The sequence below is a fragment of the Hermetia illucens genome, chromosome 3 (assembly GCF_905115235.1).
Source record: "Hermetia illucens chromosome 3, iHerIll2.2.curated.20191125, whole genome shotgun sequence".
NCBI classification, from domain to species: domain Eukaryota; kingdom Metazoa; phylum Arthropoda; class Insecta; order Diptera; family Stratiomyidae; genus Hermetia; species Hermetia illucens.
Genome location: NC_051851.1, coordinates 121,953,094 through 121,973,338, shown reverse-complemented (window position 1 = coordinate 121,973,338; position 20,245 = coordinate 121,953,094). Strand labels below are relative to the sequence as shown.

Sequence of the window (20,245 nt, the reverse complement as noted above, 5' to 3'; positions counted from 1 at the left end):
CTAGGTCTCCCGTCCCTGGTGGTTGACGGCATAACCGCCAAAACATCCAAGGGCGAAGAGCCGCTCTGATGTTGTTGAACGACCCTTATCCGTGTTGGGTACTGTCTTCGTGTCCCTGGGGTCCCATTTAAAGAATTTAAACCAAAGTCCCCAATTTTATTCCCACGAGTAATGGGGAACCAGTCAGCCCTGCAACAGAGCCCCAATGTTGCAATGCCCCATGGTTACCTCCAAAGGTAGGGAAGGTATTTGGAGGGGAGCCGCTGAAATACAGTGTAACGTCACTGCAATTCATCCGATAGGCGCGTCGATCCCTTCACCCCGGATTACGGATTTGTTAAGGAGGTTTACTCCCCCTGAACGGGAAGAATCGGTAAGGGAGGACGAACACAAAGGGAAACGTTCTGCTTGTCCGCGGCTACTTATCTACAAGATTAACTTGCGATATTCGTAGCTGACCCGGTGGGTCATGTCATTATCCGCAACCCATGACACGCGCCTGGTCGCATGCAGCTCTGCGTTTGCAACTCAGGTGAGGATAAACCTGGTACGCCAGGTATATATATATATATATATATATATCGATAGATAACACATTTAAGAATAACTGTATAAAATATTAAGTTGGTCTCTAATTTCTTTTTAATTTTATAACCATATTTCGAAGTGTGCGTTGAACGGTTCCCATGTAGTAGAAATCAATAATAAAAGTTTTTCTCAAAACAGTTTTTTTGGTGCGAGCAGTAGCACAGAGAAAAATCTAATGAACCGATTTAATCCAAAGTTTATAACCTTATAGTGTAATTAACGACTGCATGCATTTATCATAAAATTAGACAATAATATTAAATTTTGAGAATTTGGGAGCATTTTTTACGCCACCTCACCTTTGAGCTTCTCCACACTTAAATCCTCGAATTCAATCAGTCTGTCATCAATCTTTACGTAGATGTCCATTTGCATACCGAGACTTTCGTAGTTCGGACTAGTTCATGTAAAAATTAGGGACTTCTAAAACCCCTTTACTTGATACCCCGAGGCTTCCGTAATCGGAATCCGAACTTCCGTTGAAATTATACATACTTTTCCTATTTCTATCCGTATCACTGGATTGCGTAGCACCCGGCGAAACCCGTTCTATAGCTTTAACGAAAACGTTTGTATCACACAATTATACAAATTATGCACAATTAATTGTAGAACAATTATGTCAATTTGAGACGTATTTATAACCAACCCGTTCTGTTTTAACTCAAGAACGAGACTGACTACTACGGCTCATTACTACGATTTAAATTTATGTTTTTTCCAAAGTGATTTTCGTCACGATATTTTCATTTTATGGACCAAAATAAAGAAATTGATGAAATTTAAAACTGCAATTTACCGGTTTGATTTCCTTCTTACTTTTCGTTCGCAAATTACATTGCCTTACTTCCCTACTTCTCTGAATGTAAAAATAGCTCGGAAGTCGATTCAGATTTGAAAGACGTTATGGCTTTCTTATGTCAAAAGTTTTTAGTGCACGATTGCTCCCCTTATACGTTGCCGGCAAATTCAATTGTAAAATATGTTTAAATAATTTTCGTGTTTTTTGTACATAATAAATATACTTATTAAATATCTAAACTTTATTAAAAAATATGAATTTTATGAATATTTCAAATTTTCATTACTCTATTAAAATCATTGAAAGATAATAGTATAAATTTCACACGAACTTCTTCATTCAATAAGAATTCTAACGGTTTGAAAATATTAGAGGAGCCCTTATTTTTCCTGTTTTCTTTGTTCAACGACTTTCATCCAACCAGTTTATTTCAATGTCATAAATGATAAATTCTACCCAAATACTATGGTAAACAAATGACAGATGTTAAATCCATTTTAATGAAGTTTTGCTTCCAACAAAGTTCTAGAAAGGATCAATTCGACACGACTTTTCGTTCATCAGATCAAACCAGAGTTGACGTCGTTCATCCCCTCTCGCCAGAATTCAATGTGCTTCAGGCAATACTTCTATTTATTAATTCATAATCCTTTCAGGATCCACAGTTTGTAGTCAACATTAAAATCCACTCCTTCAAATAGTTATTCTAAAATTCTTACCGTTGGCAAATATCAACTATTGTAGAACGTAGCTTCTGCAAATTGAGCCAACCTCCATGTAACTCCTACTTTCTAACACTAGCAATTGTCTATTGAAAATCCTTCAAAACTTATGTGTACCCCCAGTATCACTCCAAGATTATCTCATCTAATAATAAACTTGATAAAGTTGTTTTGCAGATAAGGATTAGTTATGAAGCATTGATAAGAATTCAGTAAGGTCAAGATTCACTACATTAGATCTAATTATTGTCATTGTCATCATTCTAGTTTGTCATCAATTTCTGATCAATAACGAAGTGTATTACTGAAGTCAATTGCCGATAGTGATGACTACAAGCGGGATATGCACTGTGGGTAATAATCAATACCACTGAGAATTATCCGAATTAATTAGTTGTACAACTGAGTTGATTGTTTGCTTTAGGAGAAATTATGTACGGTAAATCATTGAGGACGGCACTAGTAATATGAATGTTTTGTATATAATTAATATGGTTTATTGATTCTCTTGAGAGGGACTTGGATGAATTGGGTTTATTAATTATAGCTACTATGATGATCGATGGAAGAATATGAATATGGTTCATGGTCGAATAGCTGTAATGCCAGATTTTAGGTTAATTACTGCCAATTCATTGTAAGAATGTAGATTTTCAAAGAAAAAATACAATATATATAAAGTAGAATTTTCATCATAATTAGAAGAAATAGAAAAATATTAAATGATCTTAGTAAAAGTTGATGGTTTTCCAGATATTAGCAATTCAACGGAATTCGTTAAAATCGATCTCTTGGATCAGATTTTCGAGTGTCACTCCTAAAAAAAAGCATATTCTTAGATTCAGATTTCAGCTGCTGCCACTATATGGTACTAGGCTCCGAAATACCCTCCATACCGATACCTGTTCAAATAAAGTTAATAATAGTATTTTTAATAATTGACTGGAAAACCCCCTTAAGTTCACCCTAGAATCAAGAAATTTTGCAGCAATATAGGCTACAGATGCTCATGCTTTATGATCCTGCCAAATTTGGTGAACATCGCACTATTACTAACAAAGTTATACTAGGTCAAAGCTGTCGCTTCTGTGCAAATTCAAGACTATGAATGTCAATATCACTTGAAAGAGGATATTTTCACATAATATATGCATTCAAGTCTGGAGACCTGCAACGCCAAGAAATTGGGCTAAGTCGGGCAATCTTTCTCCGGAAGTACCTTTGTTCTAAATAATGACAGACTACACCAGCATAATGGGCCGAGCAGCCATCATGTTGGAACCACATAGATCGAAATCTAAATCTAAAAGATCTGGAAGATCGTTTTGTAGAAAAGATAAGCAAGCTTACCACATCAGATTTTGTGCTAATTCGAACGGATTACATGTCCGTTCAAGATATCGGTCCAAATGTTAACTTTCCATCGTTATTGTAACCTTTCTTCTCGGATGGAGTGGGGATTTTCCAATGCATAACTATGCAAATTGTGCATGTTCATAAACCCATCCTTTTTATTATAAATGTACTTATCATCATTATGTATCTGTATCATTGAACTAGTCTTACAAAAAGCAGAAAAGGGCAGATTATTCGACAATTGTTTTCTACAAAAGTGCTCGTGCTATGGTCCCAATGATTTGATTTATTCCTTCAAAAATTGGATTTTTTTTATCAATGAAAAGGTTATATCATCACTTTTTTAACGTATACCTGGCAGGTGTTGCATTGTTTTGAAAATGACATTAAATGAGAAAATTTTTCAAGTCACTGGCCAAGTTAGCTTAGTAATTTTTTTTCACAGTATGAGGGTTAAAACCTTGAGGATAAGTAAAAATATGTCATATTTCAGCTTAAAGTAGATTTCTTATTAAAAGTTTTGTATCGTTGTGGTGATTAATGAAATGACTAATTATTAAAGAAAATATGAAATCTCAAAAAGAATTTGAATTTTTTTAGAGGTGACACTCGAAGAAAACGATTTTAACGAATTCCATTGAATTGCCAACATCTGGGAAACCATCAACTTTTTACTCAAATCATTTAACATTTTTCTGGATCCTTGTGAGTATGAGTCCTTTAAGTATTATCGTTGGCTTTTTGGACACCCTGTATATGCATCTTGTTCAGATTTAATAAGGCAGCAAATCATAGAGAACTGCAGAGTAAGGAAAAACAAAACACCTCGGATGTAGCATATAGTTACGAAAACTGTAGGTAAGCTAATCGACGAACGTATCAAGAAAGCTCATTTCCGAACATATCAATACCAACCTAAAATTTTTCTAATTCGTTTCGTGTTGATTTTCAAACTCTCTATTTTTTTAAATATTTGACTTAGATCGAAAACTACGTCACCAAATTCAGGCAACCAAACGGTAGTTGATGATAATTGCCTTTCACTGCGGTGTTCTAATTGTTTGCTGATGGACATGTTAGGGACATTGCATTACATTTGTCACCTGAATCGATAATCAATTATTGAAAAGTGCCATGATGGAACGTTATGAACATAATATACGTATATATGTCCTTGCTTGAGGTTTGCTCAACAAGGCCCTTTATACTCGTACTGCAAACTGTTACATACTATACGGATTATATACTACATACATGCATGTATTTATCATTCTTTATCTAATAGAGGTCATTCTAATGTTGAAACTAGCGTATCAGGCATTCCAAATTAAATGTGGCTAAACTTAAGGTGAGAAACCACATTAGAAGGTTCAAGAAATCGATTTTTTTATTATTGCATAGATCGTTGATTTCAGATGGCTTGGTGGTTAGAGTACTAGGTTGCTGTAGCGGTAGCTCATAGTTTAAATCTCACTGGTGGCAGAGGGATTTGTATTGAATGTCAGATAACAGTTAACTTAGCTGCGAATGAGTAGCTGAATTAAATCAGGGTAATAATCACGGGACCGGATAGCCGAGTGGTTAGAGCACAAGGTTGTCGTACGGAAGGTCGCGGTTCAAATCTCGCTGGCGACAGTGGGATTTGTATCGTGATTTGACGTCGGATACCAGACGACTCAGCTGTGAATGAGTACCTGAGTTAAATCAGGGTAATAATCTCGCGCGAGCCTAATGCTGACCACATTGCCTCCTACAGTGTTCTGTAGTGTACCGTTACAGTCTTGAATGAAGTGCTCTAACACACTTCAAGGCCCTGATCCAATATGGATTGTTGTGCCAACGATTATTATTATTAATAATCACAGGCGAGCATAATGCTCCTATAGGGTACCTAGTGTACCGTTACAGTCTTGAATGAAGTGCTCTAGTATAACTTCATGGCTTTGATTCAATTGGATTGCCGCTAACTTATCCCGTTAACTTAATCATCCCAAAATATGTTATAAAAATTCCCAAGCGAATAGGCTCAGGTTCGCGCACATAGTAGATAGTCGCTTTCTGTACTTGCTTAATCTTGTAGCGCTAATTTGCGTACTTATAAACACCTGGCGTTCTCAAATTTTTTATTTGCGGAAACTCTAACTCATAAAGCTGTGAACCGCTCATTATGAAATTTGGAAGTATGACACTTTATCAAATTACTGAAAGATTTTTGGATTATATCATGTTTTCAGGAGTGTTTTTTGTATAATTTGTGAAAAAAAATGGGGAAAATTTACATATTTTGTTGCAAGCGTTAACAAATTTTCAATTTCCATTAATTTGACGTTCATTCAGTTTTATATTCTTATGTAATAAGATGAAACATGGAGTGGCTGCGTGTCCCGCAATTGGAGTTACGACATTACCGGATAAGTTTGCAGTTTTTGTCGCGAATTATTTAAAATTCTGAAAGGTTTTTCAAGATATGACTAATATAATGTCAAAATTTGATTGAATATACTTCCCGCCAGTTCTATGGTGGAATTTAGCAAAATTCTCAAAGGACCTTTTTCAAAAAAAGGGTGTTTTTGAAATTATCAGCATTTTAAATTTCAACCAAATTCAAACAGACTGAAAAATCCGCGCTATGTTTTGTTACGTCACAACTCGAGTCAGGAAACTTCAGTAGGCCGGCAGCTACTCATAAGAATATAAAACTGTCAACAATAATTTCCCGCGTGAAATGCTAAGGAGGACGATGAAATATTGTTTCGTGCCTTGCTGCACAAATAACTCCACAAAAACCCTTAGCTGCCCTAGCTTTTATGGCTGTTCCGAAAGGAGATTTTCGGAAGAAGTGGATCGCCGTCGTCCGACGGAATCCAGTTTCTTTGGAGTCAGGTTTAAATTGTGAGGATCATTTCAATGTGAGTTAACATTTTTTAAACTATAACTCAAATCTTAATTGATAATATACGATTGCGTTAGAAATTTTAGTCACTATTATTCAAATTCAATTAAAATCACAAGAAAAGAGATACCGCCGAGTATTAACTTGCCCAAGATTCAAATCCCGCTCAGTGCAAATCCATCTTGTTTGTGCGGCCTGTGAATCCTTCAGAAACGTACGTTTCATTACCGCTCAGGTAAAAATGTCAGAATTTGCTATATAGCCTGTTGTGCATTGACGCATCAATTTTCGACTTTCCGGTTAAAAACTAATTGATTATTGATATCGGATGTCTTCGCGAAAATAAGATTCAAATTGCTGGTTCGATGACGTTATCGCGTTTTCTTTTCCACCTTGTGAGAATTCAATTCTTAAGCCATTATAATTAGCAAATGAGCGTTTCGAATTGTTTTTTAACGGATATGGTAATTTGGCAGGTAAAACCACTATTTCGGCGTAAAAAAAGTCATTTTCTAATGCGGCGAGTCTATTAGAACTAACCCTAAGAAAATCGTAAAAAATACGTGAAAAGAAGGCTTCTAATGTGGTTTTCCTTTTTAAAGGTGTATCGATCTCAATCACATTTCTTTTTTCAAATATATGGCAACCTAACGCGCGTGGAGGGAACTATAATTATGAAAACAAAAATCTGACTGTATTTGGAAACTCTTCCTCAATCCCCTTCCAATCCAAAATAAAGATTTAAGAAAGAAAAAATATAAACGTAAAAAATGGTTTCTTTAAGATTATGTGTAAAACAAAATCTTATTAAAATCGGTTTACTGTCTGTCTGTCACAGGCATTTTTCTCGGAAACGGTTATAGCGATTGACAACAAATTTGGTAAAAAGGTAGGAACTGTGAATGCTTATGGATACATTATTCTGCGTTAAATTGAAGGGGGAGTGTACATTTTTTTCTCACCAAATATTGCCAAGTGAGAATGAATTAGAATAGTTTTGACATTTGGAAAGTGATCATTTATTTCACGGACCCATTCCTAGAAACTACCCAACCGAGAAACTAACCATAGTATAGTATATTACTATAATTTTTAGTAATTGACTGTGAAACCCTTTGAGTTTATCCTAGAATCATATAGCAATGTAGGCTAAAATACAGAGCATGATCCCACCAAGTTTGGTAAAAATTGCACTATTATTAAAGAAGTTATAGTAGGTTAAACTTGTCGCTTCTGTGCAAATTCAAGACTTGGAATGTCAACGTCGCGTGGAGATCACATAATATATGCATATATTACGCATCAATAGGTACCAAAGAGACAAATGTCCACTCAAATGTTTTTATAAAAGAAATACACAAAACCTTTCATACTTGAAGCGTCCAGCTTCCAATTTGTTTTTAGTCGCTCAAACTCCAAACTTTTTTGTTTGGGATATGAGGGATCCTAAGTCCACATTTACTTGAAGTTGGACCGGACTAGATGGAGAGCAACTTACTCTCACTTTTTCGGTCCACGGTCCCCTCGTTTTGGACATAGCACCCCATTATTCAAAAATAGATAGAATGTCTAACAGTTTCGTCCAGGGCCACTCATCATACGTTGCCTTATATAAAAAGGTGTGATTTCCATCTGTTGCCACTCGCCGTCACGCTGCTCCCAGGGTAGAAATGAAGCAGCGTCAGTTGAATTGCCTAAGCCCTGGACGAAACCGTTGGTCATTCTTTCCATTTTTTTTTTCAAAAGAAACGTTTGAACATACAAAAATATTTATGTTCTGTATCTGTCAGTAGCTTGATGCTTATTGCTTTGATAAGCCAAATTACCCTAGAAAATCCCGTAGACTCATTGCATCACGGTTTTCCTCTTTGTGGTAGTTATGTAATGATTTCACAGAAAAACAAAACTCTAATAAAAAATAATAAAAGCTAAACAAAAAACCAAAAATCAGTAAAGACTAGATTCACAATGTGTAGATAATAATAATAATCGTTGGTGCAACAATCCTCATCAGAACTTTGTAAAGGTTGGTGTCCTTGTTCTATTGCCAGAAAAAACCATCTAGGAAGTATTAGTCTTTAAGCGAATGATAGTATTTGTTACCCAAAGAAGCTGCGAATAAAGTTTCATAACTATATGATAATAATCGCAATCGAGTTTTCTAAATTACAATTATAGTTATGTAATCAGAATCATAACTTCGTAGTCTTGTAATTATAATCACTCCTATTCTTCTTTTTTGCCCTTTGCCATGTTCGATAGAAGACTCCGCCGCTTCGATCACATTAGGTCGTATAAGGCGACTAAAGGGAATACACATTTGTGGGCTAGTAACCTGCAGGGCAATGACTTTTACTATCGAAATCAGTTTATGATTTATTTCTGGGCTTATGCAAATGTGGACTTAATCGATTCTTATGAAGTCTCGTTTGCGATTCTTCACTTCTTGCTGATTTGTTCGGTTCCTGTGGGCCTATACTTCGTCTATTTCCAAAACGCTTTGTTGGTGGGTCTTAGATTGTTCGTAGATAATGACATTGGTCAGCTTGGCAATGATTTTAATTTATCTGCAGGAATTAGTTTGGGCAACGTACTTAGAACTTTCCTGGTGCTACTTGTTATGTACACAGTCAAGGTCCTTCACTTCTTTGCAGAGTAAGTTGTGAGTTCATTTTTTATGCACAGCTTCGATCTATCTCTCATGGGAGTTGGTGCCATTTTTCGCCGAAGCCAAAGCATTTTAAATGTCTTGTCAGCGATATTTGATCGCAAAGTATATGCACTATCCATTCGTTGCGAATTTTACCCGATGATTCGTTGATATCGCAAATATAATAATACTCGCTGTTTTCGTTCCGCCATATGCCTATGTAAAGCTCTTCATATCCAACTCTTGCGCACATTCTAGTCCTAACTGTTCGTGAAAATGTTCGCTAAATTCTCTGAGAAAAGGATACTCCCGGTGTTTATAGAAAATCCTGTTATTTTTCTTTTGTGTGAATTTACTGCAAGCCAGGATATTTAATATTAATATCACACTAAAGTGAATATTTTTAAATGCGATAAGCATATATGAACATATGTTACTAGGTACAAATAGCAAAGCTTTGCTCTCAATATATTCTTCCATAAAAACTCACAAAATCTTTCATACCTGAAGTGCCAATCTTTCGGTTTTCGACTTGTTTTATCCTACAGAACTGCCACTTTCCAGGAATGCTGAAACACAAAATCAAATGCATCAGGGAAATGCAAACTGAATTATCTTTTTAGCGCTGACAACAGCTAATGATGAACAGAAAGGTGTTTAAGAATATATTCCATAATAAGAGGATGTTTTTAAGACAATCATAAAAACGACCGTTTTTTGGAACAAAATGTATTCATTGGAATCGCGCTTATAAGCAACTATAAATTAATTATACTCTTGCGTGATTCACTGGTTAACACTCCCCTCTAACACGTTCAAGAGACACTTACTAATCACAATTACATCTTTATCATCTGAATTTCCGGTTGCCGATTGTACTTTCAAACCAATTCGCGTAGATGAAGCAAACCTCACAGACATTTTATTTGAATCTTTATTGGATTGAAAGACTATACGAGCATATACATCGCAGTGAAATATTACGGAATCTAGTTAAGGTATGTGATTAATAGAGCAACTGTTGTATCTATCGAATTGAAATAAATAATAAGATATATAGAAATAATATATAATTATAGATTGGAATGGAACATAATCATACTTCATTGAATCACCCTTTGCCTAACGTGCAGTAAATGTGCATACTCTTTAGGAAGAAACAAATCCTTTTACATTTCTGGGCATGTTATTCAAGCCTCATTAAATGCAGTGATGACACCTTTTTGCAATGCTAGCAAGATATTCGAAAGATGTTCTATAAGGTTAACATATCTGTGAACTAAATAAGCTATTCTGAAAATCCATATTTCATTCCATCTTCACAATTTGACGCATGCGTTTAAGAATATAGACCATTTTCAATTAGGGCTTACTTCCTTTTTTTTTGGAAACTGAATTCTTACTCGTTCTCCTATAGTCCACTTTTCAGGTTTGCATGTAAGCCTTCAAGACCAATACAAAACCTTAATATTAACCGTTGGCGCAACAATCCATGTTGGATCAGGGCCTTGAAGTGTGTTAGAGCACGTCATTCAAGACTGTAACGGTACACTAGGAGGCAATGTGGTCAGCATTGCGCTCGCCCGAGATTATTACCCTGATTTGACTCAGGTGCTCATTCACAGCTGAGTCGACTATACCAGTCAAATCACGTCAAATCACGATACAAATTCCACTGCCACCAGTGAGATTTGAATCGCGACCTTCCGTACGACAGCCTTGCGCTCTAACCACTCAGCTATCCGGACACAAAACCTTAGTCTGACCTAATACATCAAACGATTGTCTCATCTTCCTACATTTTATAGTGCCACCATTACGAATGTGAAAGAATCGTGGAACCAAATGAAAGACACGATCCACAAAGCGGCCTCTGCAGATAGAGATACTTGGCTTTAAAATGATGAGGTTGAAATGAAGGTCCGTGAAAAGAAACGCCTCTACCACAAATTTCTCACACACAGGATATCGAACACTTTTGTTGCGTTAATGACAAGAACGGTACTTTGCTTACCAACCGTCGAGCCGCAACGGATAGATGGCGAGAATACTTCGAGCAGATTTCAACTGAAAAATTTGCTCATCCTCCACTTCCACAATCATTGCCGACATTTGTAGGAGTTCCACCTGTCAGCGCAACTGGTGCTCAGAGGTGGCGGCGAGGAAGATGGGGAGGCAACCCTATCGGCCAAACCAAAACCAAGTGGCCGAGGAGTGGCACCGGGAGACGCTGTAATCACTTTGGTTTGCCGGCCGTGATTCAGTAGGCGAATGCTCCAAAGGCCTAATCAGGGCGATCAGACCCGAGTCTGCACGGGGACTCATCTGAAGTGGCAAATTGGTCACGAAACCTTACCAGGGCTATACTGGTACTATAGGAACCGGGAAAGCCCCTGGACTCACATACTTCGGGTGAACTCCTGTTGTATGTGAGGACAGCTCGGTTATTTGCGGTTGACCTCCTAGTGGGAGTTTCATGGTGGTTGTGGTTATGCTCAAGCGAGAAAAGACCTTCGGGCCTCGACGTGGTGTTGCGTATCAACACGGGTGCCGTACTCTATAGTTCGGTAGAGATTTAGGTAATTCTTGCATACACCAGTATGAATGCTAAGCCATGCACTTGGTATAGACTGGTACCGTTGTTGCTTGTCTCAGCGGGGCTGTGTTTGTGGTCACAAAATCAATCCGTGTCTGAAGAGGACCGTAGGATTAAGTCTCACGACAGGTGTCTACGTAAAACACCATAGGCTTCACTGTCAGCGCAACTGAAGTCGAGGAGACAATAAAATGAATGAAATCGGGGAAACCACAGGACCTGAAGACATCGCATCTGAGCTCTGGAAAGCGAACAGCTGGGACCTAACACTGTGGTTCAGTGAATTCTTTAATCGGGTTAATCAGGAAGGAAGAACACCATCTGACTGGCAACAAAGTACCACTGTTTCAATATGGGAAAAAAGGTAGTCCAGCAGAATGGTCAAATTACCGTCCGATCCGGTTGCTTTCCTATACCATGAAGATTTTTCAACGAATTCTTGACGACCGTATTCGCGAAATCGTAATAAAAGACAATTAACGGCGTTTTGCGGTACTGGAGGCGAAGATGTTGCGTTGCACTAGTGGCGTGTCACGAAATGAAGATATCCGCGATTGTTATGAGGTTTCACCGACGGTGGAAGAATTACAAGAAAGGCGTCTTCGATGGTATGGTCACGCCATTCGCGCTAACGAGAATTCACTTGCCAAGATTGGTCTGAACATCAAAGTCGATGATAAACGACCAAAAGGCAGGCCGAAACAACGGTGACTTGACACGCTGGATGGAGATTTAAAAGCCTCAAGATTGCATCCAGATCAGGCATTTGATAGAGCCAAATGGCGAAACCGATCACAACGAGCCGACCCCGCTTGTGAATGGGATAAAGGCTGAAGAAAAAGAAGAGGCTGATCTAATATGTTTGTTAGCTCCATAGACCCAAATCGCAAGTTGCTTCGAAAGAAGAGTCATGTAGGCAAAGTTGATACACGACCCTCAATTGAAGGTTTTTGTGAATCGAAACTTTGTTTTGTCAAGTCCGTCGCCTTTCGCCCTTCTCCATTAAAACATACTATTAGTGCATCGAAATGGATTTGGGAGCATTTTCTGTTTGCAAGTGGACCATTTTCTGACTTGTCGCGTACTGCCTTCTTTATAGAACTGAAATGAATGCCAGCCATCTGTTTTGAAGCGAAGAAATTAACACTAGTTTATCAAATAATAAATTTCCGCTGGAGTTAATAACGGCAAAGGCATCCGAGCAAATTTACATACGTTGACCGGTTAGGAAAACGAATCGAATATGCAATGAACGAACAAAGTATGTCACATGAGTTCTTACATAAGCAATTTAGTAGGCATTTGAAATCATTATTCAAATATATGACTAGCATATAAAGCACTGATATAGAGTCTAGATACGATTGGCTATTAAAAACCTACGTGCTCATCATAAATATCACAAAAGTTGGTTCGATTCACATTTTTCCGTTGAAAACGATCTTATTATCAAAGTACGAATGGACGAATATTATACAATATGTGCGATATCGAATCTCCTCATCGTTTAGCATAATTAAATCGTTTAGCGTGCGGTCTGTAAACATCAGTACATATTCGTTCTGGTTTTGATTTATTTATAATTCACTTGGGGACTTTTAACAGTCTGAATCATTCAAAACAAATTTCTATTTGGCACGACGACACGTAGTGTCAAATTGAACAAATAACAATTGATGGAAAATCGAAATATTCAGAGGATAGCGGATGGAGAGCGCTAGATCGAAATTCAAATTTATATACGAACGGAGGAGGCCTTTTACTAGTTCGTTCTATAGTGTTTATTTGAGTCGCTGATAGACTGATATAAACTCAAAATGCAGAAGCAAGATACTAATATATGTATAGGCAATTAATTAATGTTGGTCAAAATTCAAATTAGGGAATTGACAAACCAGTAGGTAACCAAGCTTGTTTTTTGTTTTCTGATAATATTGAGCTTTCCTATTTTTGACTTGCCATTTAATATGTGATCCCCTCCATTGCTGATTAATTAACTGTGACTAACTGGCGAATTTCAGTTAACTTGTTAACTTTTTGTGATTTATCTAAGAGATCCACGTCTCACTTCTATACGAGTATAATCATACATCCCTTTTATATATGTGAATCTTGTATTGTAAAGAACTTTTTCTTGATTATATTGTTGGTAGGACTGACTAATAGGGGCTTATTTGCTCGTTAGGTTTGCATCGGAATTTCTTTCTTCTTAATCCATTATCGTATTCTTCGTTTACTGTATGCACTCCATTGCTGTGTGGCATTCTCTCTCCCCTTTTTGCAATGTCACCTCGGTCAGTCGATTGAATCACAAATTTTAGAGATAACGGAAACCCATATTTTCTCGATCAAAACATGGTTGATATGTGTATAATAATGATCGATGACGAAACAATCTAAGGCTAGGTTCTAGCCTTTGAAGTATTTCAGAGCATTCCGTGATGGTGCACGTGTTCATTGCCTTACCTATTCATTTAGAGTTGAGTCGGCTGATGTCTGATATCCATCTCATGACCCAAATCCCTCTCCCACCATAGATGTTCGGTCATAGATTTAACTAATTAGATATCTCCTGTTCATTTCTGTCTAGAGTTTTGGGCTTGCATACAGTCGTTTGCAATGAGATTGTATTTCAGTTTCATTATCATCGCATTTAATACTTAGCAAGTAATCAGCCTGTCCCTTTATAGAGAAAAGGAGCTGCTCATAGTCATACCCTTCTGGCGAAGGCTGCGTCATAATCTGGCTAATTTCGTGACATATCACATCATTGACACAAAGGATATTTTTTTCATTTAGAAAGGCATATTTGAATTTCCATTTTCAGATACTTTTATAAAATAAACTTGAATTATTTTAAAAATGATGAAGGTAAAAATACGCCAAAAGATGAATACTATTCCCAGAAAACGTAATTAACATATCAAGTGATGAAATGAGTGTGCGTGCAAGTCTCCCTGGTTTTGAATAAAACAATTCCGAATCTTCATACCATTAATTTTGTGGAGGGTTAGTCATTCCTGTGCAATCTCTCAAATCCACTTTGAAGGTCACTTTCCTTTCCTCGCCCTGTAGAAAATTGTGCATAGACTGAAAAATATATAGGAACGAATTCTTTAGAATATGATGAATATCACAATGTTTTAGTTGAAACTCAAACCAAAAAATGAATTGCCATGTTGTCATAAAGCGAGACACTTAAAAACAATTGCTCATCATGAGAAGCGTTCCAAGCTCTTCTGTCCTTGGAGAGTTTCAATGGAATATCCAGGCATCCAACTTAAGCACACTCAAGGGGTATATCCTTTTTGTGATTTTGCTCCTACAGATTTAAAACTTGTCCAGTAATTCTATGATGGCAAATCTATCGTCCTGATTCAGTTACAACAAATTACCATCTGTTATCCATAGTAAGAGCTCCACCGTTAGATTCCGTTCTTCCTGCGAATGTGCGCAGACGACTTTTGACATGATCGCTTTTCCGGCTGCTACATAAGTTCGACGTGCTTCAACCACTTGAGATCCAACATCAAACTCGTAGAACAAGCAGTGCCTAATGTGTATTGCCATGTTTGTACAACATATTCAGCTACAAACTAAATTTTATTTACTACTTTTCCTTCCAGTATAGTCAAGATATTAGGATTAGAAAGCTATTTGCTATTGGTATCTAGAAACATTCTCATTGATCGAAAGTAGGCTATATCGAATAGAATACCTGTAAGACAAGTCGAATCTTGGTGTGTTTTTTTCAGTAGAATTTTTGGCACAATCTTCTAGCATATGAAGCCGATAACCTGCATTGCATTATTAATATTAATAGCCTCACTGGATCGAAGACCATGTTATTTTTTTTTGGATTAGAATTCCTGGTCCAGCTTTTTGGAAATTGGTTAGACATTTTCGAGCTATAATTCCGCCAAAGAGCTAGTGAAATAGGAAGCAATTTTCGAACATTTTACGGGGTGTCATAAAAGCTTGACAATTTTGCAAAGAGGCAGAACATTCAACTGAATAGCAATGTTGAATAAGTTGGAAATAGGAAATTCTGTGTTGTATCCACAAGATTCATTTTATTTATTGATTTCAGTGGAGCTACCAGTTAATAGTTAACTAATAAGAATGGGTTTATAGTATGTTAAACTGTTCACTTTGAGATAATAGTGGCATTTATCAAAGCGTAAAAGTGTATTTTTTACACGAAAATTGCAAAATTTCATCTACCGTGTTCAAAATATCACTGCTTTTACTAAACTTTCTAGTATCGTGCCATATGTAATGACTTGTGTTTTCGGACCCACTTTACTTTGCTATATTTTTATTAAAATTTTCATCTTAAATAAAACTTACTTTAAGTTCTTGTGAAACAACTTTTAAATATTTTGAAAAAAAAATCACTTGTTCGTCTTTAGGAAAATATATGTTGGTACAGAGACTAACAATGGTTTTAAGATGGTTTTCGGTCAAATAAAGTTGACTTGTAATTACCTGCAGCCTTCCTACTAGAACTGATGATGAAAGCTTTTATCGATTTTGAATCAAAGCCCATCTAACTTGTTAGTCTCTATGGTGTAATATATCTCATATGTTTTGTTTACTCTTTTGTGGAGAACTGAGAATCACAGTCATTTTTTTATATTGTTATTTTTTTTCCTATTCGATTTTCATTTGGGCTTATGCCTCATCACTCTTAATGCTTGCAAACGGTAAACCTACGCTTACGCTTATCTCTGCGAGCTAAATTAAATCGGCAACATTACTCTGGTTTGGAAAAGGTGGATTAGTTGCTATTCGTAATTTCAGTGGTTTCACAAAGATTTAGTAAAAATTTTAAAATTGGCATATACTCCCGGACGTGCTCATTGACTTTGAGCAATCGTTTTGGATTTTATAATACCAGTCAAAAAATAGGGTTTCCTTTCATCTGCGTTCTTAAGCACAAATACTACCTTATTGTCAGAGTAAGAAATTTTGAACCCACATAATTCTAGAAATCAACTTAATTGCATCGACAATATCCTTTCATATCCTTTTTACAGACGGATATTGCGGTATGATCGTATTAGATTCAATTTTTTCCAACGGATAAAAACTGTTCAGATTCATCAGTTCAGTCTAATCCTCCTAATATCCAAGTGTTAGACATAAAAAAATAGTTTTGGCCAAGTGGACCAAAAAAGAGGGAGTAAGTTGCTCCCCATTTGGTCCGGTCCAGCATTAAGTTGAAGCGGACTTAAGACCCCACAATTCTCGAAAAAAAAAATAATTCCTATATTTTTTATTAGTACCAAAATTGAACGTTGCATGATCTTCATGATCTACGTGAGATGACTAGTTCTCTTGCGTTTACATAAAGGACGACGCCCAGCCCAGTTTTCATCAATCATAACTGGACTTAAACGAATTCCCGTGAAAGCCCAAAAATGTGAAACGATTCCTGCATAAGGACTGCCCGCAGCTTCCCACTCGACGAGTTGAAGATTCCGATTGATATACAAATACAATCCACATCTTCTCGAGTAATTCAAAGTATACCCACAAATTGTTAATAGTAAGCATGACAAAGTGGTCAATCTAGATGGTATGTCGTGACTAAAAACAATTACGCTAATTATTCATCTGGATCAGACAGAGAATGATGGACAACGACGAATCGAATAATATTTGAATTAAATGTCGTAATTACAACCCCGTGATATTTACTACAATGCATACCGATTTCAAGATAGAATTGTTCACGTCTTTTCATCCTTCCGAAGAGAGGACAAACTAATGACTTACGAAAAATGTCAGTATATTGTAACGTGCCAACGAAAGCAGTTAAGGCATCAATTTTGACTGATTACTGATAAATTGGGGTGACGAACTACATGAAGCTAAAACAGATCATTAGGCGTTGACCTTTATACTTTTTATATAGATAATAACAACAAAGACAGTAGGTACATACTATTTATTGCATTAGAGATAAATCTAATTCCAATTTTGTCGATAAATTCATGTTTCAAATAATGGTGCATACTAAAAGCGGTTAATTTAGAACCTGGTGGGTAATGCATGAATCAAAGATTGAATGGGAGGCTTATGCCTATTTGCATAGGCATAAGTGAAGGTGGTTCTATTTTCAGAAATAAATTGTTTTTAAACGTAAACATAAAAGGTGTAATGACATAAATACAGACAATGTCCAATTGAGTCCTGTCAGGGTTTCATCGTCGTCCATTTCCACCAAGGTTAATTTTCCAGGTCATGATTTATAGTGCAATCTTGGGCAATTTAAAGAAAATTTCATGAATGAATGAATACAAAAGTGCTTTAGATTATGCTTTTAGATTCCCTAATATGTAATACTTTCAGTTCCAAACAATAAGACATTAGTAGCGCACAGAACTATTAGCTATTGTATCCACCTGCAGCAGACAATTTCAGTGATTTCATGTAGCTAAATTTCTAATGGACAAAAATAGTAAGGAATTGTTGGAATAATAGTCCGATAACACCAGCATGGATTGTTATTCAATTATGCTCCTCTCTCTCCTATTCAATTACAGACTGAATCAGACCAAGCGGTATTTCGATTACCAACGAAATTATTTACATTATTTGGTTAGTAGCAACTAGTACTAGAACTAGTACCGCCTCACAAGGTTGCAGGCATTAGTAATTATTTCGGAATGTATGTAGATAGTGAATGGTTCATTCTACATATGAAATTTCAAGAAATAGAGTTTATAAGATTTAGGAAATGTCTTGCTTTTGTGCAAAGAATGTAATACCAATGGGTAATCATGATAGCAATACGCCTAGTTTATTTAGTTTATTTCTAATTTCATGGCGATGGCAAACAAGAAACACTTCATAGAGGGGAAATTATGACCACTATGACAGTGGTAAGAAGTTTTGGCATATATATGTAGTTGAAAGAAGGTCGGTTGGGTTTCGATCGAGAGGGCCAGTGTACATCTCATCAGATCGACCACATCGCGATCAGCAGTAGATTAAGGGGTTGGCTTACTGTAGAACTTTCAATCTTTGTTTTTTTGTTTTTTTTTTGCTGAAAAAAACACCTTAAAAATGACATACTCAAAGAATTAAGATGGGGCAAAAATTTAAATACTTCTATTTAGAATTTTGGCACAATCCTCTTAGTCCGATGCGAACACACCACAAATTTGAAACACCTTTTTCTCCAAACTCAATTTTTCAAAGTTATTTTCACATTTTTAAAAATCTTTTAATAAATATTTTTCAAACGATCTTCGTCCCAAATTTTTGAATTGTTTTTTAAACACTCCCGTTTTTACAAAGATCAACAAAAAAATTCTACCTACGTACTGTAGTTATGTAAATGTATAAATTAAAAAAGTCTTTGTTCAACGTAAATTAAAAATTGTAGGTGCAATTGGTTCGACCGAGGGATGGACAGCTTCGGCTCCAAGCAATGGCGTAACTATCTTTCCTATCGCAAATATTGGGCCACCATCAAAAGTGCTCCTTCTTCTGGTGCAAGTCAATTTGTCAGCGACGTCCTCAAAAGGGCCCCATAAAATCTGGTTGGCTGCGAAAGCACGGGAGCGGCTCGACAAGCCTAAGGAACTGGAGGCTCGAGTGTGATGCTCATCAGCTCTGCTACTGCGACTAACCTCGGGAAGTGTTGCGTAGCGTGCGCTGTAAAAAAAGAGATTTTTTTTCATTGAAATTTCCGAGCTCTGGAGGAATTCTTCCCGAAAACCTAGGAAGCTTGATCGAGAGGCCCTTTTCAAATAGAAATATTGACCCTCCAGTTATTGACAAATCATAAACAACTCCCCAGGTGGAGAGCTATACGCTCCTAATGTAGCAGATTAAATCCTCTCTCCTGTTTTTTAATCAGCGCATAATTTTCACAAATTTGTCTCAGCAATGTAACTCTAATTTAAAACATCTTCCATTTCTTTTATTTGTCGAAGTCACAAAGTCGCGTTTACATTTCTGTACATTTGTGCAGTGACGCGGTCAAAGACGTTTCAAATTCGCAAGAATGATTATTATTAAATTTCATAACTACATTTGTAAAGACAAAGCATGTATCGAAAAATTGAAAGAAAAGAAATTCCAATTATGTTCGATAGTTCCTTTGCAATTAATTCTCAAAAATAGGATTAAATTTTCGGCTGGAAGGTAGGCAGTCTCTTTATTGGGAAGAGAATCGAAGTCGTCGACCAGTTTGTATATTTGCGAAATTTACTTCTACCGACGATGGCATCGAGCTTGATATCTCCCGGGAATTTTTAAAACTAATATTCAGTTGAGGCTGTTCCGCGGGAATATGTCTAAAATCTGGAAAAGTAGATACTTCAACACCGAGATCACGTTCAGATTCTTCTGCAACAACCTTCTCTCTGTACTGTTATATCAGTGAGGCACAAGGAAAGTGTCCGCTACTATTACCCGAAAGCTGCAATGCTTAATTAACATCTGTCTCCGCCATATCTTCAAGGCACTTTGGCTCTACACAATCTAAAATTAAGCCCACGATAGACGGGTTGGTTGGAGGGCAGAAGTGGAAGTGCACAAATCCATTGCATATTTTATGAAAAAATACTCCCAAATGGCCACATAGGATTCAATGTAACGTCGCATTATACATTGAATGCAT

At 36.6% G+C, this 20,245-nt stretch overlaps 1 protein-coding gene across 2 annotated transcripts in view; it reads left to right on the top strand.

Annotated features, from left to right (window-relative positions):
- The window catches only part of LOC119650951 (galactosylgalactosylxylosylprotein 3-beta-glucuronosyltransferase S), a 72,157-nt gene that overhangs the window by 33,038 nt on the left and 18,874 nt on the right, over window positions 1-20,245 (top strand). The window lies entirely within an intron of this gene.